Genomic DNA, 9581 nt, shown 5'->3' on the forward strand with positions numbered 1-9581 from the left:
ATGGAGAGAGAGAGAGACAGAGAGATATAGGGGGAGAGAGAGAAGGATGTGCCGACTTCGCTGTGCCTTTTCTACTCATCTTTTCTCGGACTATCATGCTAGGAAAGATGGAAGTCATGAATGTGCTGTGAGAATGTTATATACAGGGCTGCCTCCTTTCCTACAGCAGAGTCAAGTGTCGGATTGGCTTCGTCCTCTGCGTAGCCAGCAGGCATGGCATCCAAAGATTAAATTTTAGAGCTCTTTTATGGTGCACAATACGACTATATACTACCGTTCGAGAAGGACTTGTATATAAAGATCGAACGGTTGATATTTGTTTATACTACCGCAACTTTGATCAGTAGTATAGGGTAGTATATAAGTAGTATAAGATTTTCGCAAAAAAATATATAGGTAGTATAAGGGTAATTTGGGAAAGATGATTATTGATATCTATTTCTTTATATTATTTTCTCTCTTTCTCTTTGTAATGTTCTTCGTTTCTACATCTGACGAGCTAGGCGGCGCCCCGTTCCGGCGTTCCCCCCGTCACGAGCTCGGCGGCGCCTAGGTTCCGGCGTTCCCCCATCACGAGCTCGGCGGCGCCCCGTTCCGGCGTTCCCCCGTCACTTGCTCGACGGCGCCTAGGGTTCGCGACGCCCTACCGTCGGCCCCTGGGAGGAGGGCGGGCAGCGGCTCGCTCCCATGGCCGACGCTGCGCGCCGAGAAGGGATCATTGGCGGCGGATCGGCCCCGGCGGCGCATCTCACACCGGAGTCAAGGGCCATGGGAGGAGGGCGGGCAGCGGCTCGCCACCGCCGTGGAGTCGGCCTGCGGAGGGTCCCCCGCTCGGCCGCCGAGTCCTTGGCGGCGGCGGTGGCCCCCGCGACCCGTGCCCTCCGGCGGGAATGGCGCGGATCCGTGAAGTCGCCCAACGCACGGCCGTCTCTCGCCGCCGGGCGAGGGTGAGGGTGACGGCGAGATCCAGATCGGGGCCCCAATCCACCGTCGGCGCCCACCATGGAACTGACGTGGCCCGTTCGTCCTCCGCCACGGCGGCAAGCAGCAGCAGTCGCAGCGGAGCCGGCTCCCTACACGGGTTGGTCATGCCGTCAGCCGCGGCCGCCCGTCGCCTCCCGCCGCCGGCCACCGCGGCCAGGGGCCAGCGCCCGGACGGCCACTGGTGATGGGCCCAAGGCAGTAGCGCGACAAGGGCAAGGAGCAGGGGGCACCCTGTATCGCATCCCAATTCGGCATCTCGGCAATGGATCCCCGTCGACCAATTGGAAGTACTGATCCTCTTTCTCTCCGCTCTGGTTCCTGTTAGGCCTTGCAATGTTTTTGCACAAATCGTATACTGCCCATGAAGTTGCCATTATCCGTCTTGGTGAAAACAATCTCTGTCCAGTCATTACTTCCTTGTGCATTCAGGGGTCAGGATCTCTGTATCATGTGCAGAGCTTGTTGTTCAACTTTTAAATTATGTTGAGCTACTTGCTTATCTGAACAGGTTTTAGTTTAGTTTGCTATCTCTTTTAGTATGCACTAGTATAGAATGTCATTTACATGTTGCATGATCTACTCATGCAGGTTGATTGGCTAATAGTTTAGAATTTCATTTGTTTGGGATAGCTTTAGGGAACTTATCTGTTATTGATCTTGCTGGTTTTGCAGGCTATACTCGATAAATATATGTATCATGTTTCTTCAGTATGCAGAAGTAATTGCTGGTCACAATGCAATAGCTGCTGGGAGGATTGAAGGAGCTGGCAGAATAAAAGCATATTCACATCACTAACTGACATTATTCAAGTTCAGGCTCGACTTACAGTAGGAAATTTTTTTATTGCAGATTCTGCTTAGCAGGCATGGTTTATGGGTACAATGGTTGACATGATATAACTTTTTTCTGGTCATGTTGTCAACTGGTCAAGGACTAACCCAGGAGGTCATGTTGTCAACTGGTCAAGGACTTAACCCAGGTAAGATTGCCGTAGAACAATGGTTGACATGATATACTTTTATTTCAGAAATTAATTGACATGATATACTAGTAGTGAAGAATATGAAGCACAGCCACAGCTGATTCTTATTGTTTTATTTTGGGAGGAAACAGGAGGGGTTTTATCCCCTACTGATTCAGCTGACTCTTCTTATCTGGTTTGGCTCTTTGATAAATAATAACATGGTTGTATTAAAAGAATTACAGGCCACCTCTTTGTTACCCTTACTCCCTGATGTATTGCATGCAGTCAGAAACTGAGTTTAGCTTACGTATTGCTGTTGACTTCACAGAAAATTGAATTACTGATATAGCCTAGTTTAGCTTATGTATTGCGTGCTGTCAGAAACTGAGTTTCGCATTATATGAGGAGCAGAAATCTATTTAGCTTGCTTCATTCTAAATGGAAGAGCTCTGAATACAGTGCCAGATTGGTAAAGTTAGACCTGAATCAGAAATCTATTTAATGTCAGATTGGTAAAGTTAGGCCTGAATCAGAAATCTATTTAATGTCAGAAATCAATTGCAAGATACCTAATATCTGATAGGAAATAATATTTGAACTCCATTATGTAGGATGATATATATGATGAAGAAACACGGACTGAATGAAGCACAGTTGAGAAGAAGAGCTTGCCAGGAGAAGGTACTGCCCAAGCAGATAAAAGTGGCCCTTAAACTGATCTGTGAGTATCACCGTGAAAGTTCACGTAAATGCTAAATGTCAATAGGAGCTCTACCTCAGTGAATTCTTTACTAATAGAACATGAACATCAAATGTGGTGACACTTAACGTAAATGCTAAAGGTCAAAAACTGAGTTTAGCTTATGTATGCAAGGTGATGTCATGATCTGATACCCTTTTTAACTTTTTGGCCGCAGCACAGGGATTCATATCGAGAAAGTAATACTCACACGGCCTCTTGATGTGTTCTCCTTGCTTTCCCGGTGTGGTAGCTCAAACCTAGTGTTTTTTTGTAGTCTGTACTGGTGGAGCATGTGAATTTTGTGCTATCAAAGTGTGTCAATTCCTACTTTCAAATCAAGAATTCATCAATATCAATCTTGTAATGCAATGTATAAGTGTACTTGTGTCTTGTGTTATTAAAAAAAGGACCGGACTCTCTCCTGCTTGTTTTCCGTGATAAAAAAAGGAAATCCAATTGTCATAGGTGCGTGTGCGTGATTAATAAAGAGAAGGAACCAAAACCGGACTCTCTCCTGCTTGTCTTCCGTGATAAAAAAAAGGAAATCCGGTTGTCATAGGTGCGTGTGCGTGATTATTAAAGAGAAGGACCGGACTCTCCTTTCATGTCTTCTGACGTGCTAAAATAAATGAGATCCAATCCCAGTTAAATAAATGTGATAATGCACCCATTTTTCTGAAAGCTGGCATTGGAATTCATGATACTTGCTAAAAAAGAAGTTGCCGTTGCCATGTGTTGTAAATAAAATACAAATGCCAAATAAAATATTGTCTTGCCAAACACGTTGCCGTCGTCATGTGTTGTCAATAAGATATAAGTGCCAAATAAAATTGTCTCTTATCAAACACGTTGCTCGCATCCCCTACATGGCCAAAAGAAGTAGCTTAGTTCTCTACTTATACATGGACGCAAAGTGTTTGGGAACCTGTGCCTCATCACTGTATCGACAGGAGCAAGCTAAAATCAGGGCATTTTATTTACTAGTAGGTAAAATATAAGAAATAGTACAATGTCATCGAAAGTATAATTCTATCTACATTCAGTATTGCACTGGCAAAATTTTTGCCCACTCAAAACCATGAGGAAACTATCCAGTCTAGAGCTGCGCCTTCATAGATTAGTCCATATAAATCACCCCTGACAAGACTTCCAACTTCCATATTGACACCATTTTGCAGACATACTTTTATCAGGAGGCGTCACATCACAATTTAGTTTCAAAATGCTAGCAGACAATATATACTCAATTGAACACCCTCTTGTTCTGCAAACAGATAATACTGAGATGAAGTCGCGTCATAGCTGCAGCAGATTTAGACCCTTCAATGCGTGTTTTCTGTTGTCTGTTCTATACTTTATGAATTATTTATCCAACCTGCCATTCAAGAATACCCCGTCAGCTAAATACTGCTATCTTCTTTATGACAGAAAGAAAACAAATTAATAAAGAGATGAGAAGGAAAGTGGACAAACTGGAAGCCTAAACATCTGTCCTAAGTATTCAGAGGACAGAATTGAAAAACAAGCTCATGGATTCAGAAACTAGCACTACATATCTTAACAAAACTCAGAAAGAATTAGAAGCCGCTCTTGTGGAGAAAGAGAGCCATATCAACCAAATTATAGAGAATGTAGCTACTTCCAACCTTGATCAGACAATAACTGTCACAGCCCAGAAAAAAAATCCCTCGCGGGCCCACCTGTCAGCCGCCCTTCTCCTTCCCCTGCTCTGCTCGGTGCCGCGCGTCGCCCGTCGCCGGCGTCCATCCCTGGGACACATGCCGGCTATCCTCGGCAGCCGTGCCGCGTGCGTCCTCCCTTCCGCGTCCTTATCTGCAACGAGGGCGTGTGCTAACCCGTTCCCCATTCCCCTCCTCTTCCTCCTTGAGCTCGAGCAGAGCCGCCCCATCGCCGCGCCGACCAACTCCGGCCGCCGCTCCTCGATTCCGCGTGCCCACGGTCCCTTCATCTCGCCCTCCACCTCTTCCAGCCTCCTCGAGCTCGCTCCCGCGTTCTCCCGGCCGGAATCGAGCCCGCGTCACCCGGCTGCCATTGCCGCCCCCGCCCCCGAGCTCCGCTGCCGGCCTCGATTCGTCGCCTCTGGTGAACCACTCCTCGATTCCTCGCTTGGGAAGGATCATCCCCTTCCCCTCGACCCTTTCCCCTCCTCACCCGGCTTCCTCCCCTCCCGCAGCGCCTCCCCGGCGGAGCCCTCTGCCCGCCGCCGCCCAGCGCCGCCGGGACGCCGCCTCGTCGCCGCTCCCCGCCTGCGTCGCCGCCGGTAGGGATCGCCGCCGTCCCCTCCACGCCGTGCGCGCGCCCTTGTTCCCTCTCCGGCCCTGCCACGCGCGACGTGCGCGCGCGACGCTCCCGCGCGACGCCGTGGTCGCGCCCACGCGCGGGTCAAGGCGCGTGGCTTGCTTTGACCCGGCGGGTGGGTCGCTGTCCCATGGGTCCCGCTTGTCGGCCTCTGGGCTGGCTATGCGGGGTGCATTTAGCAATTATGCTAGAGATTTGTGATGTTTATATATGTCTGCAATCTTGAAAAATGCATAGAAAATTGTACCAATCTCCAAAAATTATGAAAATTGTTTTGTTGGATTCCTCTAGCTTAGATATACTTAGGAAAAATATTGTTTTGCATGTTACCTTGCTATAGATTTATCTATAGTTTTATCTTGCAAAAGTGAGTTTAATGCTTAGTTATTTGTATATTGTTCTAAAAATTCCAAACTAAATTTTGTTAGACTCCTTGTGAGGTGTAGTTTCCAGAGGTTCTACTTGTTCATATGCTTACTTGTTGTTTATCAAAGTTTTAGCTTGTTTTCTTATGCTTCCTTTGAAAATGGTTTAATATAGAACTTCTTACTGGAAAGTGAGAAAATAGTAAAACCAATTTTTTTTATCTTTGTTATCATGCCTAGTTTCTATGATAATTTTCTTAGATTTTTTTAGTTTAGTTTGCATTCCTTTTCTGATTTACTTTGTTTAGAGTAGCTGAAAATTGATCTATTTGTGATTAATTATAGGAAAATGCTTTTGCTGCAAAACCAATTTCATGAGTTCCTTGTTTGGTTCTCTGCATGCTCAAATTATTTCATGATTTATACTTGCTGTTTAGTTCATTCCTTAATTCTTGCATCGCATTCATGCATTATAGTGACCAAGCATTATAGTGACCAAGCCATCGGAGGTCGAACCCGTGGAACCCGCCGAGTCCGTGTAGCCTGAACCCAGAATCCCGTTCATGGTCGAGTCTGAAGTTAACCCAGGCAAGCAGCTAAGCATATTCCTTGCACCTATTTAATCTGATTTAGTTTAGCTATCTCACCGGGTAATGTTGGGTTATATAGATTATGTATGTATTGCATGCTTACCTACCTTTGATGCATTATCCTTCCTTGAATTGTTCAACCATGTCATTGCCACACAGTAGACCGTTACTCACTTAAACTCGACTAGATGCTTAGCCCTGCTTAGAATACTACATTGCTTGCTAGAAAGGAATGGTTTGGAGTATCACACTTACCTGAGTATCCTTGATCGCACTTGAGCATCTGGGCAAGTAAAGTGCAGTATCGAGATTCGAGCAGAATGGTAGGGCCTAGTGAATGGAGTCACATGGGCATAGTCCGCTTGGATCATTTAAGGACCGTCCGTGGATAACGTCGGCCTTGAGCACCTTTCCGTGCTACCACATATCCTATATAATGGTACGGATAAGCCAATTACCTTCTTTGACTTGATCATTGATGTACAGTTCTAGATACGTGGCTACGGGCTATGCAGAGAGGCTTAGAGGTGTCCCCGGGTGGACCTACGTGTAGGAAAGTTTAGAGATGTCCCCGGTGGAAACTATGTCTCTACGCGTAAACTAGGTGTGAAGATTTCAATGATCGAGCCATGTTGGGAACAGTTGACGCGAGTACCCCCTTATCCAACAATGGCCGGTTGGGTGAGTTGCATGGTCCTTGCGTCGTGTGGGCAAAGTAGTACACTCTTGCAAGGTTATAATCAATTCGAATTACCGCGCTCTCGGTTATGAGCAAGCTCTTTGTCCGTTGAACTCTTCGTAGAAAGTTTCGGTTTTGATGGAAATGGTTTATGGCACCTCTGTGACTCATTATATTGTATACTCTTAATGTACTAAAAGTTATTAGGGGTTTGGGCAACATTAATCAATTTTGATAGGTGATAGTGTAGAGAGCTAATGCTTATGCAATAATTACTTAACCTTAAAGCTTTTACTTGAACCATTGCATGATCCTTGTATATGTAATCGCGTAAGTCTTGCGAGTACCTTTTGTACTCAGGTTGCTTTCTAAACCTAGTTGCAGGTGAGCCGGAAGTGGTGTTCGGCCATTTCTACCCCGCTGATCCAAATGCGGGGGAGGAGTAGGTCGTGTGTGGCTGTGGTGATGTCCTTGAGTAAGGCATCATCATCTTAAGTATGTTTTATCGTAGCTGAACTCCGGGAGAGTATGTAAATACAGTAAACTTTAAGTTTCTGTTTAATATGACTTTCGTGAGCCCAATGCTTGTAAGTGAAGTTTGAAACTCACCTATATTGAACTTGTAATATTAAGTGTGTAAAAATTGCTCTTTGTGAATTATTGGCGATGTATTCGATTGTAAACGGTATGTGCATATGCTAATTTTGGGCGTATGTTGGAGCACATACCGGGACTACCGGATTTGATATTATTTTGGATGAATGATGTGTTGGTTATTCGTGTCTCTAGATGTGGGATAACACGTGGCACGCTCTCCGGCAAGCACATGTTAACTCTCATCTGGATGATAATGACCGGCGGTTCGTTTAAAATAGTATCAAATTGGGCGGTTCTCACAATAACTCTAATGGAACCCCTGCAACAAAAAGAAATTGAGCTTAACAAACCTGAAAATTCTAGTGATTCCATACCTGCTACAGCAGATGAGAACTCCAATAGTACCACTGCATCAGAGAGCAGCCACTAGGATGAAAGCACTGTTGTGGGAGCAAACAACGAAAATGCAACTTCAGACACAACGACACTTGACAAACCAGAAAACTCTGGTCACTCCATGCCTACGCCAGCAGAAGAAAATTCCAGTATCACTAATGCATCAGATAACAGCCAGCAGGATGAGGGAGCAATCACAATGCCACTTCTGATGCTGCTGTACCTGACAAATCCTTTACGGAATGCATAAGCATTGTAAAACTCGAAGAAATCTTCCTCCGTATTAAAGGTCCGATTTGCCACATAGTTATATTCCTCAATTTCCTCTAGGCTTACATACCCATTCGCCTCCATCAATTACCCTGCTGGAATGGAAAAAAAAGGATCACATCTATTTCAACATTTAATCACAAACAAAAAAGCTACAAGTGCTGATGCATTTAATTCTTTATGGATTTATTCTTCATCATCCATGATCCTTACAGAATGTACGAACACAGAATTGATTAAATATTCATGCTCACTTTCAAATGTATGAACCTTTCAAATGCTTATGTTGCTTAAAAAAAGTGCTACAGATTACACTAGTTTATTGCTGTTCAAATTATACTCGATATGTTATAACTAATTTGAGCACAATAGCAGTAATAACTTTCATGTAGCTTCCTGTCAATAAGTAATCACCTGTGAGTCATCAGATGAAAAAGAAAGAAAAAATATGACTGGGTTTCGTAAGCAAAAAATTGCGCCCTCGCATGCTTCAATGGATCAGAGCCCGTTCAAAAAATGGAGGGACAGAGAGACAAGAGAGAGATGATGATCGAGGAAATCAAATCAGGAACATGTTACTTCCCGCGCTGCGCAAGAGATTCAGAAGTTCAATTCCCGCCTGTCAAGATCTCGCCGGAAAGCCGGTGTCAAAACGGAAACTGCGCTGGTCCTGGCCCCCAGCGCACCACCACGCGCAGGTCCGCCGGCCGACCACGGCAACGCGCCTGGGAATGGCCGTCCCTCCTGCGATGAGCACAGGGCCCTCGGCCGGCGGCCTGGAAGGGAAGGCACGAGGGGGAGGGGGGCGACGGCCTCGATCCAGGATCCCTCTTCCGGCAGCGAGGACGAGAGGAGGCGGCCCTCTTCCGGCGGCGACGACGAGAGGAGGCGGCCCTCTACCGGCGGCGGCGATGGCTTCGATCCAGGATCCCTCTTCCGGCGGCGACGACGAGAGGAGCCGGCCATCTTCCGGCGGCGACGGAAAAAGGAGGCGGCCTGGACCCTCGGCCGGCGGCGACGAGGACAGGGGAATGGAGTCTGCAAGAGCGGGATAGGGAGCTAAACGAAAAATAAAACTAAAAGTTCTACTCAATTTATACGAACCTGTTAATGACAATTTTGCCCTTTTTAATGGACGGTCAAATATCTTCTATACTACATACTATCAAGTGGTAGTATTGTGCACCGTAAAAGACCTCAAATTTTAGCACCTATCACATTAAAAATAATTTTACTATTTAGAGTATTAAATGAAGATAATTACAAAACTTTTTGCACAAATGAGTGTAAATTCGCGGGACGAATATAATAAAAATATTAATTTATAATCAGCATATGGTACTGTAGCATTATTGTAGCAAATTATGGATAAATTATCCTCATTAGATTCGTCTCACGAATTAGCATCCATCTGTGCAAAGTTTTGCAAACAGATTTTATTTAATACTTCAAAATACCATGATTCTTTTTAATGTGACACGAACTTAAGTGACTGATTTCAATCGGTCAGCTTCTTTTTCCTTTTGCACATGAGATTCCTACAGAAATAGTACTATTATATATTCACTAACAACAATTCAGTGAGGGAAAAATCACCACAATATAAAGGTAACCTCAAATGATTCCATACAATATGTTTAGATAGGATAAAAATTATAAGAGATTATGTTTTAA

At 45.1% G+C, this 9581-nt stretch overlaps 2 long non-coding RNA genes across 3 annotated transcripts; one reads left to right on the forward strand and one right to left on the reverse strand.

Annotated features, from left to right (window-relative positions):
• Positions 1-468: 468 nt before the first annotated feature.
• LOC120655575 lies at positions 469-3153 on the forward strand. 2 transcript variants are annotated; one of them, XR_005667587.1, is made up of 4 exons: positions 469-1271; positions 1657-1964; positions 2561-2670; positions 2867-3153. It is a non-coding gene; the product is annotated as an uncharacterized LOC120655575 (long non-coding RNA). The 2 variants fall into 2 exon arrangements; XR_005667586.1 differs by having other exon boundaries at positions 475-1964.
• Positions 3154-3646: 493 nt separating this feature from the next.
• LOC120655576 lies at positions 3647-8981 on the reverse strand. The gene is made up of 3 exons (XR_005667588.1): positions 7861-8981; positions 7616-7762; positions 3647-4066 (listed from the first exon to the last, which is right to left on the reverse strand). It is a non-coding gene; the product is annotated as an uncharacterized LOC120655576 (long non-coding RNA).
• Positions 8982-9581: the final 600 nt, after the last annotated feature.

This window comes from Panicum virgatum, chromosome 1N (genome assembly GCF_016808335.1).
Source record: "Panicum virgatum strain AP13 chromosome 1N, P.virgatum_v5, whole genome shotgun sequence".
NCBI classification, from domain to species: Eukaryota; Viridiplantae; Streptophyta; class Magnoliopsida; order Poales; family Poaceae; genus Panicum; species Panicum virgatum.